General features: G+C 44.1%; 1 protein-coding gene and 1 pseudogene across 1 annotated transcript in view; one reads left to right on the forward strand and one right to left on the reverse strand.

Moving 5' to 3' along the window:
* Window positions 1–19,809, forward strand: part of LOC124623021 (synaptotagmin-11) — a 183,551-nt gene that overhangs the window by 50,732 nt on the left and 113,010 nt on the right. The gene's annotated exons all lie outside the window — the stretch shown is intronic.
* On the reverse strand, window positions 14,558–14,675 carry LOC124623208 (annotated as a pseudogene).

Here is a 19,809-nt window from a genome sequence, read left to right on the forward strand (position 1 = left end):
GCATAGACTATCAGCTCGGAGACCATGGCTGCGATTACCCTTGACGCTGCATCACAGACAGGAGCAGCTGCGATGGTGTACTCAACGACGTACCTGGGTGCACCAATGGCAAAACGTCATTTTTTCGCATGAATCCAGGTTCTGTTTACAGCATCCCGATGATCGCATCCGTGTTTGGCGACATCGCAGTGAACGCACATTGGAAGCGTGTATTCGTCATCGCCATACTAGCGTTTCACCCGGCGTGATGGTATGGGGTGCCATTGGTTACACGTCTAGGTCACCTCTTGTTCGCATTTAAGGCCCTTTGAACAGATGTGTTACGACCTGTGGCTCTACTCTCCATTCGATCCCTGCAATCCCTATATTTCAGGAGGATAATTCACGACCGCATGTTGCAGGTCCTGTACGGGCCTTTCTGGATACTTAAAAATTTCGACTTCTGCCCTGGCCAGTACATTCTCCAGGTCTCTCATCAATTGAAAACGTCTGGTCAATTGTGGCCGAGCAACTGGCTCGTCACAATATGCCAGTCACTACTCTTGATGAACTGTGGTATCGTGTTGAAGGTGCATGGGCAGCTGTACCTGTACACGCCATCCAGGCTCTGTTTGACTCAATGCCCAGGCGTATGAAGGCCGTTATTACGGGCAGAGGTGGTTGTTGTGGGTATTGATTTCTCAGGATCTATGCACCCAAATTGCGTGAAAATGTAACCACATGTCAGTTCTAGTACAATATATTTGTCCAGTGAATACCGGTTTATCATCTGCATTTTTTCTTGGTGTAGCAATTTTAATGGCCAGTAGTGTATATGAAATACTGGAAATCAAATTTTTTGTTTCCCTGGTGGCTATCACATAAGCAACATGTAACTTGGAAGCACACCGTGCACCAGGTTCAGTTTTAGCCGTTTAGTGATATAGATTTTCATTTGAAATAAATTTTTCTCGGTATTCAGCGATTCTAGGAGAAACCCTCAACAAACAGTCTCTTCAAAGACTAATTTTATCAACTTGTATGTTGATTCTGTAGTTCTGAGCTACTTTAATCTTGAAAAGAGCGTTCTGAAAAAGAAAACCGTTTTACATGCAAATTGCTTTCTTACGGTACGTGGATACAGGCACCATTTCACAGCCGGTGTTCAAACTTCGCATACACCAGCTCGCTTGTTACTTGTTGAATAATCCCAACAGTGTAATAACCAATTTAGTTCGCCATTTCATTCACCCCTAGCGCCCGAATAAATCTATCTCTCTCTCTCTCTCTCTCTCTCTCTCTCTCTCTCAATTTCTCTCTCTCGGTCGCTGGAACAGCATGACCATTACAGGGCTGCATTTATAATTAGTTACACGTCTGTAGGACAATCTGTAGTTACGGCAAATGATAATGAGCAAATTCGAGAGATTAGCCTGTTATTATGACTACTGGACAACGAGCAAAATCGCTGTGGGATTTCAGGCTTTATTTAGATGATGAAAGATAGTATTCCTGTTGTTAAAACGTACTTGATATGTGTACTACGATACGGTGTGAAACAACAGTAAGCTGATAGGTATAAGGAATTATAAAGCCCAGAATGGCGCGTTTCGTTGCGGAGTCGCCTTGTAAGCCCGAGACCGTGACGGAGTTGCTCATTAAAGACCAGTCACAGATGATACAAGCAACGAGATGGGCGTAATAAATTCTAAGAGTAAACGTACCAAGAAGTGCCAGTCAGCGTATTACAAAAAATGGTTCTAATGGTTCTGAGCACTATGGGACTTAACTTCTGAGGTCATCAATCCCTTAGAACTAAGAACTACTTAAACCTAACTAACCTAAGGACATCACACACATCCATGCCAGAGGCAGGATTCGAACCTGCAACCGCAGCGGTCGCGCGGTTCCAGACGGTAGCACCTAGAACCACTCGACCATCCTGGCCGGCCAGCGGTTTGCACTGTTCCCTGTGCAAAAGTTAAGGACTAAAGTAGCTTCCGCATTATGCGTCACGGGCAAGTAACGTAAGTCGATGAAACTTGTAGCACACACAGAAAGTTCTTCCACAGTATAGTATAGTACATTATATTATAGTATAGAAGGTAACTGAAAGAAATACGCAATGAGACAAACTGAAATGACATTCTCATTCAAAGACAGTAATGACACCAAAGTCACAGCGATTATCTATGGCTCCTCGGACACTACAAAAGGCAGGGCATGATTCTTAATCGGGCGTGTGATCGCCACAGACGGTGATACAAGCATTGCGTCGTGGTCTCATTCTGGCCACAAGCTCGTAAGGAGTTTTGTGATAGGGCGATTCAGCCCTGCACCAGCGAGGTTCTCAACTGCTGCATCGTCGTTGGAGCACCGGACTTGCTGTTATAGTTAGATGGATTGTTATATCATCCACAGATCAATTCAACGATTTTTTTTATCGAAATGATGTGCATCAAATCAATTTACAGGATGTATATACATGATTAGTGTGAACATTAATGAACACATATTTTTTTAGTCCTACTCGTTAAACAGAAATTCCTCTGTGCAATAGGAGTTCTCCAGGAGAAATGACTCCAAGTTAGATTTAAAACTCGTATTTCTGTCAGACTTTTTAAGGCATTGTACAAATGATCAGAAATTTTTGTTGCATCTTATTGAACTCCTTTACGACTGACTGCTTGAATAACAGGTAATAACGTCTTTTTTCCTCTAGTGTTGTTGGCACACACATCACTGTTCTTCTCTAATTGTGATGGATTACTTTTGACGAATTTCATTAGCTGCTATATCTATTGTGGCGTCTCAATTAAAATGTGTAAACAAAACTTAAAAAAAAACCTCAACTCCGTCCGAACAGGTCTTGGAAGGCCCAAAGGTACCGACCGGCCGCCGTGTCATCCTTAGCCCTAAGGCGGTACTGGTTGCGGACATGGAGGGGTTGTGGTCAGCACACCGCTCTCCCGGCCGTATGTCAGTTTGCGACACCGGAGCCGCTACTTCTCAATCATGTAGCTCCTCAGTTTGCCGCACAAGGGCTGAGTGTACCCCACTTGCCATCAGCGCTCGGCATACAGGATGCTCACCCATCCAAGCGCTAGCCCAGCCCGACAGCGCTTAACTTCGATGATATGACGGGAACCGGTGTTACCACTGCGGTAAGGCCGCTGGAAATTAACATGGCTACCTACTTCAAAGGTACCTACATGACGTCCGGGAGTGAACACCGCATATCGTTCTTACAGCTCCCTTTTTTGCATCAACACTTTCTTTCTAAATGGTGAGCTACCTCAGAAAATTATTCTATAAGATATTATTGTGTGGAAATATGCAAAATATGTCACGAAGAAGATCCACAGCATCTATGGGTACTAACGCTTTTTCAGCACTCCTATACTGTGGCGTGGTCAGGAGGAAATGCAGTCTTGACGCATGCGTGAATAAAATGGAAAAGATTCCGTCTAAGATACCCAGTTCGGCAAGAGCCTCGGTGACACCCGCCCAACTTCATTGACAGTTTTAAAAATGTACCTGTATCGATAAACCTCGTGACGACGTTCTAAGCACTTGCAGAGCAGTAACTCCGTCGACACTCTCCGTTCCCAGACGGCCTACTTTCAGCAGCAAAAGCAGCAGTGTAGTGGAAAAAGAGCTGCAGCACAGACTGCCTGCGGAAGTCTGGTACTGCCGTTACGGGTTATGTCTGTACAGATAAGTTGCTAAAATTGTCATTAAACGCGGGCGGATGTCACCGAGGGTTTTGCTAAATTGTGGGATCTTAGGGGGACCCTTTGCATTTTATTCATTCATGTCTCAATGTCGCCTACTAGTGACCACGCCACGGTAGGGCACAAAATAGGAGCGCTGAAAAACCGTAAGGACCTGCAGACCTTCGGAGCATCCGTGGTCGAGAAGTGGCGTCTTTGATTAGTAATCAAAACGTCCGCGGTTCCACGCCCGATCCCAGCCTGCGCTTAAATTTAGAATAACAGTCAGCACAGGCGGCCGAAGACATCCGGTGTAAGAAGTCACCCTCATTCTGTCAACGACCTTGTCAAAGGGGGCGGAGGTGCGGGCAGAGGTTCAGCGTACTCTGCTGCCCTTGAGGTGGCAAACAGCCCCTAAGGGTGGAAGAATCAGCAATGATCAACGGCATGAGGATGCAGAAGGCAATGGAAACGACTGCATTAAAGACACAGAATGTGTATCAAAAGGACATGTTGCTTCCAATTGAAAAAGTATGGCGATGATCTTTCCATTGACAAAACATTCCGGCATAGTACCCCTTTAGGATCTCCAGCGACTGCCAAAGTCGAGCTGAGCATGAGAAAAAAATTGAATGACCAAAAAAAGAATAACGTTCTGCGAGTCGGGGCGTGGAATGTCAGAAGTTTTAACGTGGTTGGGAAGCTAGATAATCTTAAAAGGATAATGCTAAGGCTCAATATAGATATGGTGTGGGTCAGTGAAGTGAAATGGAAGGAAGATAAGGCTTTCTGGTGAGGCGAGTACAGGGTAATATCAACAGCTGCAGGAAAATGGTATAACGGGAGAAGCATTCATTATGAATAGGAAGGAAGGGCAGAGAGTGAGTTACTGTGAACATTTCAATAATAGAGTCGTTTTCATCAGAATCGACAGGAAACCAACACAGACAACGATAGTTCACGTTTACATGCCGGCGTCGCAAGCCGAAAATGAAGAGATAGAGAAAGTATACAAGGATAATGAATGAGTAATTTAGCACTTAAAGGGAAGAGAAAATCTAATTAGTCAATTGAAATCTAATTAGTCAATTGAAGTGGAAGGAGTGGAATAAAGGGTTTCGGGAGAATTTGACCTTCTTAGTAGAAATGAGAGAGGAGGAAGATCAATCGAGATCTGCAATAAATATCAGTTAGTAATAGCGAATACTCTGTTCGAGAATCACAAGAGGAGTAGGTATACTTGGAAAAGGCCGGGTGATACGGGAAGATTCCAGTAAGACAGAACTTCCGAAATCAGGTACTGGATTGTAAGGTGTATCCAGGAGAAGATATAGACTCAGATCACAATGTAGTTGTGATGAAGAGAGGGCTGAAGTGTAAGAGATTAGTCAGAAGGAATCAATGAGCACTGAAGTGAGACACGAGAGTACTAGTGAATGAAGAGATATGCTTGAACTTCTCTGAGCCTACAGATATTACTATAGTGAACATATCAGTAGGTAGTTTAGTTGAAGAGAAATGGACGCCTCTAAAAGGGAAATTACAGAAATTTGAAAGAAAAATGGGTAGATAACTGCGAAGAAGCTGTGAATAACAGAAGAAATACTTCAGTTGATCCAAGAAAGAAGGAAGTACAAAAACGATAAGGGAAATTCAGAAATATACAGACAGATGTCACTCAGGAATGAAGCAAAGGCGAAATGGCTGCCTAGCAAATGTGAAGAAATCTGTAAAGAAATGACTGTCGGAACGATTGACTCAGCATATAGGAAAGTGTAGCAACCTACGGTGAAATTAAAAGAAAGGGTGGTAACACTAAGCCTGTAAAATGCAGAGGAGAGAGCGGCTAGGTGGAAAGAGTACGTTGAACGCCTCTTTGAGGAGGAGAATTATCTGATGCGATACAAGAAGAAACAGGAGTCGATATAAAAGAGATAGAGCTTCCATTAGCCGGCCGTTGTGACCGAGCGGTTATAGGCGCTTCAGTCCGGAACCGCGCTGCTGCTACGGTCGCAGGTTCGAATCCTGCCTCGGACATGGATGTGTGTGATGTCCTTAGGTTAGTTAGGTTTAAGTAGTTCTAAGTTCTAGGGGACTGATGACCTCAGATGTTAAGTCCCATAGTGCTCAGAGCCATTTGAACCATATGAATGCAAAAACATAACCGCAAATGTAACTAACAACACACCACTTACAGTAAATTTACAAACAATTTTACATAAAGTTCAGACGTAAACCAAGCAAAAATAAGAAGAAAGTCTTAATACAGAGTATGGAGTCATGTGCATCACCCATCAGTATCTAATTTAAGCGAGATCTGGACGGCGCTGCAAATCTCAACTGATACCACGTGCCGCCAGGTGGAGCGAATGTAAAAGGAGAGTAGTGCTGTATTTTTTCAATCATATAAATACTTCAACATACTTAAACTAAAAATATAAGTAATAAAAGAGAAAATCTAAGTATAAACCTAGAAGTACGACAGAACAATAGTATCTACAACACTGCGTAAAAAAACAGCACTCAATAAAGAGTTCTACAAAAAGTAGCTGACAGGAACTGACGCCGGGCGACGAGATTGAGTTTAAAAAAATACTCATAGTAAATAGTAAAATACTGTGGCTGGTTGTTGTTTTTTTTATTTTTGTTGGAATTAAGTTGTTACTTTTTTTATATTCTTCGACATGCAAACATTCCACTTTAAAAATTAACCAAGCTCAATATTCGTTAAAAGAAGGTGACACGAGAGGGGGCCAGGATCTAAACAGAGAGGTTATAATGCAAAAAAGCTAGATACGCTGTTTCTTTCAGACTTCAGAATCAATAAGGAATCCAGTCGTTTTTTAATTCGTCTCTTTGATTTTTTTAATCATCAGACAATGAAATAGTACGTGTGTGCCTAAGAGAAATCCATGTCGGTTTAATAAGGAGAGTTGTCTTGACGTCACATTCTTGAAGCCAACGTCTGTCATGCCATTCGCGCCGAAACATTAGCTTCCGATGTTTTGATTGTGTGGAGTTGTGGAATATTTTCATCAAGAAAGTCAGATAGCGTGTTTTACGGATGTACTAATCGTTCTCGTTATAATCTAAAGTGTAAAGAAGTCACATTTCCTCCGTAAGGGGACTGTTTCATGTAATATGAAGGTATCCCAGCCGGAAAAAATGCTACGAATGCGAAACGTTACGTATGTGTTATTTGAAGTCTCCTGAGTGAGCGCGCCAAGTTTCAGTGGTTGCTCACAGACAGCGTAGCTGCAGGACAGTTTCAAAACGGCGTCTGTAGGTGATGTATGTTACAAGCAAGGTGCCGCCATTGAATTTCTCACTGCAGAGAAAGAAATTGCGGGGAATATTCACAAACGCTTGTGCAAAGTCTACGGAGCATCTGCTGTCGACAGAAGTACACTTAGTCGCTGGTCACGGAGGATGACGTCATCAGGCAGCGGTTCGGCGTAGCTCCACGATTTGCAGCGGTCGAGGAGACCATCCACGGCTGTCACACCAGACATATTGCAGCGAGCTGATGTCATTCGTGAGGACAGACGCATTAAAGGATGCCATTCGCGGAACACATTTTGAGGACAATGAGGAGGTGATTCACACAGTGAAGCACTGGCTCCTCCAACAGGACAAGGATTGGTACCGACAGGGCACACAAGCCCTAGTTTCGCGCTGGAGGAAGGCCATAGAACGGGATGGAGATTACGTGGAAAAATAGGGTGTCTAGATAAAGCACCATTGTGTGTGTAATTCTCATTATATGCAATAAAGAACTGTTGAAGAAAAATATGCGCTGCATGACTTCCTGGGCAACCCTCGTAGTTTCTTTCACGTACATGAATTTTGGTTGTGCTGTTTAATTTTCCTGTAGTGATTTTATTTCTGTCGTTTGACATTAAATTTTCTATCAGCCCAACTCGAAAAGCTCTTTTCGTGCACGCTGTGAGAAGGAAAACGTAGCACTTTCCGGAAGAGGAAATAGATCGAACATCAGTTTCATCATTCCATATTAACGAAAATTCTGAATTAGGAAAGCAGCCTTTTCTCATCACATATTTCTCTTCTTCACATATTTCCCTTCTTGGTTATTCGAAATATATGATAAGAATAAAGCTACGTTAACGATACCAAAGGTGTATTACTGATCAAATGTGCATTTAAGAACAGAGAAACGTCTGAAAATGCCTTCCAGATACTGTGTTAGTCACGAAAGCACTGTAACATCTACTATTTGAAACAACTGTAGCTTGCACACGATAGAAACTAAGAACAAGAAGCAATCGTAAAAAGTAGCCTGCTAATGTTTTGGCTCATGTAACACGGCGGCACCGGCTTCAAAGAAAAGTACAGTATTAAGTCTGTAGCGCCATCTCCTCTTATTATACCTCCATGGAGAAATCCGAAGTAAGTCTTTCAAGTTTCTGAGTTAGGAACTCATAGTGCGGTCAGCTTAGCATAAGAGCGCCACCAGGACTCTGAAGGGCGGTTACTCAGTCTGCGGGTGAGGAAACCACCTCCCTTTTCCAATAAAAAAAAATTGAGAAGTGTGCTTTGCGATGTAACGGATGTGACGCGTATGAATTCCAGATCCACTTACTACGCCGGGGGCAAACGATCTGTCAACAGTATGGAGGAAAAGAGGGGGCGAGAATAACGATGGAAACCGCCTGGCAGCAAACTTGCCGAAGCATCAAAAGCCGGGGCCTCCGCATCTGGTTGCCTAGACGATAACTACGTCTTGAGAGGGAGACGAAAAGAAGAAAAAGTGCGGAATGAGATTTTCCTTTTAAAGTTTCACCTCTAGCGGAAAGGAAATGAGGAGGAGGAGGGAGGGTCTGAAGAGGAGGGGGTGAGGGTATGGAGAGAGAGAAAGAAGTTGATGGGCGACCGACTGAAATGCACGCAGCAGTGGTCTGAAATTGCGGGTAATTTTCGAGCGGTGTCGTCAAGGGCGAAAGGTCGGTTAAAGTGAGCAGCCGGCTTATCGCGATCTGCCCTGGAATTGCCTCACCCCTTTCAGGGGAGATTTATCTTTCCCACCAAGTCCCCTGGCCTGGCCGCATTAACGAGTTGCAGACGGACTCGCCATTTCTGGCACACTGCGCATTCCGACTTCGCAGGCTTTTAACAGCGCGCGGCTCTCTGTCACAAGATAAGTACCTAACGGCATTCACAAAGTTGCTTGTCTGTGCAGTTCCCACCGGGGAGGTACGCTGCCCAGTCAAAATACTTTGCTGACTTACTGAAAAGAAAATCCCGTTAACGCGGACAACTGTCAGGCTTTGGTCCAAACGTAATGAATCTTCCACTCTGCAGCGGAGGATATGCTCTAGGGAAACTCCTTTACAGGTTAAAACTGTGTACCGTGCCGATAGTTCACACCCGTAGCCGAGCGGACAGCACGGATTTAGAAAGCAACGCTCGTGCGAAATTCATGTTGGCCTTTTATCATGTAGTATCCTATGAACCTCGGATGAAAGACATCAGGCAGATTCCATATCCCTAGGTTTTCGGAAAGCGTTTGATACGGCGCCCGCTTCAGACTGTTAACATAGGTACAAGCGTATGGAATAGGTTCCCATACAAGCATACGGAATAAGTTTCACATGTGTGTCTCAGAGACCTCTTCATTAGTATGATAGGACCTCTCTTGTCCTCTATATACATACACTACTGGCCATTAAAATTGCTACACCAAGAAGAAATGCAGATGATAAACGGGTATTCATTGGACAAAAATATTATACTAGAACTGACATGTGATTGCATTATCACGCAGTTTGGGTGCATAGATCCTGAGAAATCAGTGCCCACAACAACCACCCCTGGCCGTAATAACGGCCTTGATACGCCTGGGCATTGAGTCAAACACAGCTTGGATGGCATGTACAGGTACAGCTGCCCATGCAGCTTCAACACGATACCACAATTCATCAAGAGTAGTGGCTGGCGTATTGTGACGAGCCAGTTGCTCGGCCACCATTGACCAGACGTTTTCAGTTGGTGAAAGATCTGGAGAATGTGCTGGCCAGGGCAGCAGTCGAACACTTTCTGTATCCAGAAAGGCCCGTACAGGACCTGCAACATGCGGTCGTGCATTATCCTGCTGAAATATAGGGTTTCGCAGGGATCGAATGAAGGGTAGAGCCACGGGTCGTAACACATCTGAAATGTAACGTCCACTGTTCAAAGTGCCGTCAATGCGAACAAGAGGTGACCGAGACGTGTAACCAATGGCACCCCATACCATCACGCCTGGTCATACGCCAGTATGGCGATGACGAATACACGCTTCCAATGTGCGTTCACCGTGTTGTCGCCAAACACGGATGCGACCATCATGATGCTGTAAACAGAACCTGGATTCATCCGAAAAAATGATGTTTTGTCATTCGTGCACCCAGCTTCGTTGTTGAGTACGCCATAGCATCGCAGGCGCTCCTGTCTGTGATGCAGCGTCAAGGGTAACCGCAGCCATGGTCTCCGAGCTGATAGTCCATGCTGCTGCAAACGTCGTCGAACTGTTCGTGCAGATGGTTGTTGTCCTGCAAACGTCCCCTCCTGTTGACTCAGGGATCGAGACGTGGTTGCACGATCGGTTACAGCCATGCTTTTAAGATGCCTGTCGTCTCGACTTCAAGTGATACGAGGCCGTTGTGATCCAGCACGGCGTTCCGTATTACCCTCCTGAACCCACTGATTCCATATTTTGCTAACACTCATTCGATATCGACCAACGCGAGCAGCAATGTCGCGATACGATAAACCGCAATCGCAATATGGTACAATCCGACCTTTATCAGAGTCGGAAACGTGATGGTACGCCTTTCTCCTCCTTACACGAGGCATCATAACAACGTTTCACCAGGCAACGCCGAGGCTGCTGTTTGTCTATCAGAAATCGGTTGGAAACTTTCCTCATGTCAGCACGTTGTAGGTGTCGCCAACGGCGCCAACCTTGTGTGAATGCTCTAAAAAGCTATTCATTTGCATATCACAGCATCTTCTTCCTGTCGGTTAAATTTCGCGTCTGTAGCACGTCATCTTCGTGGTGTAGCAATTTTCATGGCCAGTAGTGTAGATTTCCGGAAAGCGTTTGATACGGCGCCCCGCTTCAGACTGTTAACGAAGGTCCAAGCATTTGGAATAGGTTCCCATCCAAGCATACGGAATAAGTTCCACATTTGTATTCAGAGACCTCTTAATTAGTGTGATAGGACCTCTGTTGTCCTCTATATACATAAATGATCTGATGAAAGGATAAGCAGCTGCCTGCGGCTGTTTGCTGATGTCGCTGTAGTGTGCGAGAAAATACCATCGTTGAGTAACTGTAGAAGGATAGAGGATCACTTAGACAGAATTTCTATTTGGTATGATAAATTGCAGCCCGCTCTAAGCGTAGAAAAATGTAACTTAATGCAGATGATTAGAAAGAAGAATCCTTTATTTTCGAATACGGTATTAGCACTATGTTGCGTGACACAGTCTCGTCAATTAAATATCTAGACATATTGTTGCACGGCGATATGAAATGGAACGAGCACGTAAGGTCAGTTGTAGGGAAGCCGAATGGTCAACTACGGATTAATGGAAAAATTTTAGAAAAGTGTAGCTCATTTATAAGGGAGACCGTGTATATAACATTTGTGCTACCTGTTCTTGAGTACTGCTCGGGTGTTTGGGATCCACGCCCGGTCGGATCAAAGGAAGACGTCGAAGTAATTCAGAGGCATACTGCTAAATTTGTTAGCGGTAGGAGATGCTTTGGGAACTCAAATCAAAATCAATTGAGCAAGCCACGTTATTGAGAAAATTTAGAGAAGAGGCATCTGCAGCTGACTGCAGAATACTGCTGCCAATGTACATTTCACGTAAGGACGACAAGAGAAATTAAGGTTCGTACGGGGGCATATAGACAGAAGTTTTCTCCTCGCTCAGGAGAGCGAGGGGAAAACGACTGTCGACTGGATCAGAAAAGAAAATGACTAATAATGGTGTAAGGCACACTCCACCATTCACTATAAAGAGGGTGGCGCGGGGATTGGTGGTGAACAAAAATATGCAACCACCAAGAACCCAACACATTACCGTGTTACAACTCTTTTACGGTAGCAGGTTCGAATCCCGCCTCGGGTATGGATGTGTGTGATGTCCTTAGGTTAGTTAGGTTTAAGTAGTTCTAAGTTTTAGGGGACTGATGACCACAGATGTTAAGTCCCATAATGCTCAGAGCCATTTTTTAAAACTCTTTGGTATTGAAAACAACTTCCAGCCATCTTGGACGGATAAATACAGCTACTGATGGTTCAGAAGGGAATCTTACACCATTCTTCCTGCAAAGTAGTCACAAGTTCAGGTAACGATAATGGACGTGGATAGCGATCAAGCACGCACGCTTCCCTCTCAAGTGGACCACAAAGGCTGAATAGATTGTGGTGGCCAGGACAGATGCGACAATTAATCCTCGTGCTCGTGAAATCAGTCCTGGACGATGCAAGCTGCATGAGCAAGGGCCCTGGCGTCTTGGAAGACAGCATCAGCATTAGGGAACAAATGTTTTAGCATGGGAGGGATCCGATCAGCGAAAATGACCACATAATCCTAGGAAGTAAGGCGACGTTGCAGAGTAACCACGAGGCCCATGGAATACCATGACATGGCTGTGCAAATCATCACCGAACCTCATCGTGCTTCATTCTTGGCACGTAAACTCGGGCAAAAGTTTGTGAAACAAGACCCATCCGCGCAAGTGACTTTCTTCCATTACTCTACAGTCCAGGTTTTAGGGCTTTAGCATCGCTTTTACCTGTTAAAGGCATTTACTTCATTGATATGGAGCTGAACGCAGTGCACTTCCCTGCTTATGGAGCAACTCTTTCCGTCGACTTTCAGTTCTGTGGCGACTTTTGCACACCACATTTTGGTGAGCGTCATGCGGTCAGGTAAAAATACGGACTTTATTCTATTAACGCGTTCACTTGCATTTGGTACAGTAGGGCAAATGTTTGTGAGGGCTCCTCTCCTAACTGCAGGACTGTGGTTTCCACAGCTGTTATCATTATTTGATCAAGTTAAACACGTTATATGTTGATGAAGCTCTCTTCGTAGACTCTTCCCAATGCCACAGAGAAAATATATAGTTCTATTTTCTTAAAAGTCTGGTAGTTCGGCAGTTATCGGCAGCTACAGATTTTAAAAATTAGTTGTACACGTCGGAAAATTCTCCATATTGTCCACTACAACTTGGCGAAACCTGCATCTCGATTACACTGGTGTCCAAAACTTAACGACCAAAGCAAATTTCGCATGATTGATCACTGAAAAGTAGCACAGTTCATGAAACTTCGGCCGTACATAGAAGGAACTGTGACGGTATAGTGCTGAAGGTAATCGAGAGAAATACGCAGTGAGACGAACAGGAATGACACTGACATTTTTATTCAAGGACAATAATCACACTGAAGTCATCGCGATTCATGAAGCTCCCCTGGACATTACGAAAGGTGGGACATGGTTCTTAATATGTGTAATTACCACGAGCGGCAATGCTTGCTCTGCAGCGGGGTCCTATGTTGGTCACAACGCTGATTCTTGTGGTAGAGCGTCCCATTCTTCCACCGGCGCGGTTGATATCTGCTGCAGTACGTCTTCCAACACATCCCACATGTTCTCGATGGGATTTAAATGGGGGGAAAGGATAGGCTAATCCGTTTGGCGAATATTCTGTCGTTCCAAGACTTCCTCTCCTCCGCTATTCGATATGGTTGCCCACTGCCATCCATAAAAGTAAAGTCAGTACCGAATGCATCCCTTAAAAGAGTCACGTGGGGAAGGAGTACAGTAACAAAATAATGTTGACCAGTTAGTGTACCATGTTCAAGGTTCTGAAGTTTAGTACACCCATGCAATTTTATGCTTCTCACACCATTACACCTTGCTTACTCGTTACCACGACTTAAATACCATCTAACGTGTGTGGGATGCTCCCCATAGTACACCACGTACACATGCACCGACGACCGTCCCGCAATCCGGCCGTTGTGGCCGAGCGGTTCTAGGCGCTTCAGTCTGGAACCGCGCGACCGCTACGGTCGCAGGTTCGAATCCTGCCTCGGGCATGGATGTGTGTGATGTCCTTAGGTTAGTTAGGTTTAAGTAGTTCTGAGCTCTAGGGGACTGATGACCTCAGATGTTATGTCCCATAGTGCTCAGAGCTATTCTGAACCGTCCTGCGGTTGGAGGAATGGATGTGGAGGAACGGGACGCCCTACCACAAGAACACTTTATCAGCCTTGTGACCAGCATAGGAACACTCTAGAGAGCAAGCATTAAGGTCCTTGGCGATTACACAGCCTTTTAATTACCATGCCCTACCTTTTGTAATGACAGCGAGACCATCATAAATCGCGATTACTTCAGTGTAGTTATTGTCCTTGATGAAAGTGTCGTTTCTGTTCGTGTCATTGTGTACTTCTTTCTGTTACCTTTTGTAATAGACTGTAGCTTTTCTTTTTAGTGTGGTCCAAGTTTCATCGAACGATGTTAGTTGATAGTGACACATCATTCTATGGTTACTTCGCTCTTAAGCTTTTCACACCAGTGTGTATACTCATTCCGCGTATATTTAAGTTAGCCTGTCGAAGGTGCTTACCAGGAGCATTGCCAGTGTGCTCTCCTCCCGAACAGGCCATGAAGGCCCAAAGGTACCGACCGGCCGCCGTGTCATCCTCAGCCCACAGGCGTCAGTGGATGCGGATATGGAGGGGCATGTGGTCAGCACACCGCTCTCCCGGCCGTATGTCAGTTTCCGAAACCGGAGCCGCTGTTTCTCAGTCAAGAAGCTCCCCAGTTTGCGTGACAAAGGCCAACAGCGCTGGGCAGACCGGATGGTCACCCATCCAAGTGCTAACTCGGCCCGACAGCGCTTAACTTCGGTGATCTGACGGGAACCGGTGTTACCACTGCGGCAAGGCCGTTGGCGCCAGTGTGCTCACAGACGTAAATTCCACGGAATTTTATCAAAATAAAAGTTTTTTCGATGACTGTGGGACTTTCCGCTTTCGTTAATCATCGCGACGCCTTCTGAGCAGCAGTCGCAATTCTCGGCTAAACACTATTAGTCTCGCATTTTGTTGCTGAAAGTTTCGTACCAAACGAAGTACCGAAGTGCCGATTTTAATACAATTTGTACTGTTCACGGATACGGTCTGTTTCACTTGTCACAATAGACTCCATGTCTGGAATGATCAATTTTCATACATCACGCTCACGAGACTTAAAACTTGTGCACCTTTATGTGTGGGGAAGAGAAAACCAAGAGGTCTACAAGGAAACACTAGCGACTCCCAGAGACTTGGAGCCTGTGGCTACCATGAGCCCAGGTGAAATTCAACGTGCAGCAGTGTTCTGTTCGGTGTAGCGTTGTAGTGTGTGCCAGTGATCAACATCCTCATCTCGAGCACATCATGTGTGGAACGATGAATACCAATACATCACGCTGTTCTCAGATCATTAAGAGCGGTTCTCTTTAGTACACTTTTCCAAAGCAGTTCGTCCGCGTGAAGGCGGAGGTTGGATGGGCTACCCGCCAGATAGTCCTATTAACACGTTGTCTGTGCATGTGAGGTCCAGGTGGGCGCCCCCTACCCAAAAGTGCTTCGCCTAGAGATCAGAAATGAGCTCCGCCTACTCGGTTTAAATTCTCCGTGTGATCCTATGATGACATATCTGAACTCGCCGTCCACGCGCGGTCGGAGACTCTACTCGCTAATTTCCATCATTGCCATTTAACTGACAACTTTCACTTTAGAGAGAAAATGAATCGCCTACAGCAGTCCCTATCGTTTTATTTGTTTTATATCTACCAGTTACGGCACCTCAATGCGCTATCTTCGGGCTGCGGTTGATGCTGAAAGGGTTGACAAGATCCCTATATATACCACGCCACCCCTGATTATGCAGACTGTCTGAAAACTTTGGTGTCAGCACTCCAACCATCAACTGCCAACTGTTGTTCTCTTGTTCGGTTGTAGGAAACCAAATGAAAAACACGTTTGGTGACACCGTCTCTGACGGGCGTCTTAAATTTGCGCTTGCAACGGCCTCAATACTAATTAACTCGGAAACGCCACAATGTATCTATTGTTTTTCTTAACAACTACTTTCCAGCACAACGTACCATGCAACACCGCTGCAAGCTTTTCAGTTTGTTTCTGGCCACGCTGTGCATATATTGGGTGATTCAACCGCCCCTACCGAGCGAGGTGGCGCAGTGGTTAGCACACTGGACTCGCATTCGGGAGGACGACGGTTCAATCCCGCCTCCGGCCATCCTGATTTAGGTTTTCCGTGATTTCCCTAAATCGTTTCAGGCGAATGCCGAGATGGTTCTTTTGAAAGGGCACGGCCGATTTCCTTCCCAATCCTTCCCTAACCCGAGCTTGCGCTCCGTCTCTAATGACCTCGTTGTCGACGGGATGTTAAACACTAACCACCACCATCTACTGCCCCTACCCATGAGTTTTATAAGTCCTCAATGCCTTCAAATACCACGCATAAGATTTTCATATTCTCTCACGCACTACAAGCAAACTGTTAGCTCTGTAAAAAATAAACAGTGTCTTTTTGTAAGAAATTTAATGTAGTTAAAATTTGTACTGTGATGCGTTTTCGCTAGCGGCTATAGTTCTAGAATACTCAACAAAAACAGTACAAAATTTACCTTCAGTTGTGTTTTTCTTCAATAGCTTGAAAACCGTGGCATCCACAGAAAATGTATCCCCATCCAAAATTTAACTATATTAAATTTCCTACAAAAAGGTCCTGTTGATTTTCTCCAGCCAAATATGTGGATCTGGTGAGAGACTTTGCCTGAAGCTACGCAGCCTACGTAACATAAATGTCTTGCGTTTCTTTCTTCAAGACAATTGTCAGCCGCATTCTGCAGCGTTTCCGATGGGAAGTGTTTGATCACCCACAATACAGTCCTTTTCTTACAAAAAGATGCAGTTGTTTTTTTTTTTTTTTTTTTTTTTTGAGCTAACAGTTTGCGTGTAGAGAGTAAGAGAATATAAAAATCTTGTGTGTGGTATTTGAAAGAAATGCATGACATTTATGTTATGTAGGCTGCATAGCTTTAGGTGAAGTCTCTCACTAGATCCCCATACTTGGCAGGAGACACTGCTGTTTTAGGCATTTCTACGTGAGGAGTTTGCACTCTGAACTGAAAAGAGCGACGTGAAGCGATCGACAGGCACACTAAAAAGACACTGCCCAACACATCTGTTCAAAGTACCATCGGATTTTCACAGTGGTTTTCATTTCGCGCCTAAATGGACCTTTACTTTCCTAACGCGTCTCGTATACGCTCAACGTGGTACTTCATAGCCAGCAGGGTTGCCTGCGCAACAGGCGTATGCGGCGAGACGACACCCTGGTTTCGCTGAGCCGGTCGTATGGGCGGAATTAGAGCTTCGCTCACAAGCGCATATTTCGCAAATTGCTTGTGTACAACCTAAAATGAAAGCGTCTACCATACGGCACAACAGCTCCCTCCCCCTACCTCCCCCCACCCCCAACCCTCAGTATTGAGAAAACTGCCCCTAAAATGTATGACTCGTAATCGACTCAAAGTTGACAGGATTGGTAGATAATTGAAAACTGAGCATTTTTCATCATCATGTATGTGGGCTGCAAAAGAGTAGTTTCCTAGAAATCAAAAAGGAAACTATTATAACTGCCGCTCATGTACCTAGAATGTAAATGGCGTTCAACCGAAGCGCTGATGGTGTACCGAAGAAAGCATCCAGCTGACAAGCTGGAACCCTGTGTTCAGTTCTCAGTTGCATTCTGCAGGCTTTTATAATTTGTATTTTTTTCCTTACCGAAATTGGTAGGAATAGGTGGGTTTATAAGGTTATCAATAACGAACAATAACAATGCAGGCAAATTTCTCAAACGACTTGGATTAGTAAGGAATTAAAATTTTATTCCTCGTTGTATGTATATTCCTGTGAATGCGTCACGACGGACCACGTACAACCGATTGCGCCGTGCTTTTTTACAGCAAGGCACAGTACAGAACTTTATTGGAAGTTTCAAAATTGCATCCTGCTTCTGGAGACGCAGCGGGCATTTCACACCCGCGTGGATGCATCACAAATTCATAGCATAAGCACTAATTTTCCGGCGATGTTATCGTATAAGTGGTATGCATTACAATTAATTCCCAAAACAGAAATATTTTTAAATGTAGACCAAGTCCGTTTACTTCCATATCTTCGGAAGAAACAATGTAGATGCGCGAAATTGCATCATTAGATGTTCTTGATGCCGCGACAGTATTTACTTTGAATATTTATATGACAAGTGCCATCCGTGTTGTTTTCGAAGGAAAGTACGAACTCGTAAGAGAGTAAGTGAAACAGCCATGGTAAGGCAACCAGGATCAAAATTTTTGATCCTTACTAATTTAAGTCATTTGAGAATTTTTTTGCCCACCTTGTTATAATTTCTTATTGATTAGCTCATTAACCCTCCTATTTCTATCAACTCCAATACAAAAAAAAACAGAAACTTAGAATGCGTCTAGGGATCAAATTCAGGTTCTCTCTTCCCCAGCCACTTACCTTGTTCGTTACACCAAGGGCGCTCTCCTTTAACAGAGTTTACCTTAGTGTACATAAGAGGCACTCCTAACAGTTTGTTTCCTCAATTTCTCAGAAAATATGCGTTTGTAAACACCACACATGATGATAATAGATGCTCAGTTTCCAACCAGTGAAAAAATGCTCCTGCTTAAAACAAAGGACTCTGTCTGAGAAGTGGGATACTAGCTGACCCATTCTACCTTCCAACTTACGAACGTTGATGTTTCTTTATGAACGTTGTTCATACTTTACGTTCATTGCTTGGAATTTAAGTAATGCCAGCCGATAAATAATTTCATCTAAAGTCGGAGCTTTTCAGAATAGAGTTAAGTAATACTGCAAGAGATCCATGACTAAGGGATTTATTGCTAGCGCACTCAAGCAGATGTAACTTCGATGGATTGCTCACGCGCTGCCTGTAAGATGTAAGCTATAATAGAATCGCAGACCAGAGAGCAGTGTCGGCAGCAGTAGTTCGCAGTAGCTCGCAGTCGGGCGGTTGGGTCAGGTCGTTCTTAGAGAGCAGTTGTCGAGTTGTATAGCTCACAGAGAGCACTTTTGTCCTGTGTGGAGTTGCTGGGGCCGGTCGTGGAGAGCAATGGCGGTGCCTGAGCGATGTAGTATAAGGTAAAAGCAAAAACTATTATTATTTATTGCCGCGCGCATATGTAATTTGTAGCAATTGATATTGTACTATTGTTATATCAAGTCCCATGTAAATATTTTTTAAAAAAATCTTTTAATAATTATCTCTCTTATAAAAATAACTTTTGACAATCATTCATCTGAATTTAAAGATTTTACTAATTTGTCCTATCCATGGTCATCCCGATTATCGTAAAGAAAAATCAGTTGTTTCTTTTTATACATAACAAATCTGGTAGCCAGCATTGCACTGGCCTATGCCAGAAAAATTTCTTATAGGAGCAGATATATACGCGCTATCCGGCGACATAATTGAGGTAAGAACTATCAGTTTATTCAGAATGACTTTTCACGGCCATGACGCAGCATTGCTGACGTTCAGATTTACCAGTTTAGATTCATAGTCAGTTAATTATTGAAAGGTTATATGTGAGTCACATTTTTATTGAGATGTTAGTCAGATTATTATTGCAAGGTCACTGAAATAAACTGTTGGGAGGTTACATCATATGTAACTTATTGAGCGATAAATGCTGCGAACTTTTACTAGGAACTCACATATTTCCTATGCGAACTCAATACAGCAGTAATCGCTTTTTTTCCTACCAAGGGAAAATCTGGAATGTGGTCCACTTAGCCTCATGAAACCTAATGAGAAGCTGCTTGTCAGAATACACAGTCCAGTCACATTAATGTGACCACCGCCAACGTTCAAAATCCACTCACACGTGGCAGGTGGCAGGACTAGCAACGGATGGTATACAAAGCGAGTCCGAGTGTTTCGAATAACAGTGTAGACTTTTGAAGAAATATGAGATCAG

Source organism: Schistocerca americana, chromosome 7 (genome assembly GCF_021461395.2).
Source record: "Schistocerca americana isolate TAMUIC-IGC-003095 chromosome 7, iqSchAmer2.1, whole genome shotgun sequence".
In the NCBI taxonomy this organism is placed as follows: domain Eukaryota; kingdom Metazoa; phylum Arthropoda; class Insecta; order Orthoptera; family Acrididae; genus Schistocerca; species Schistocerca americana.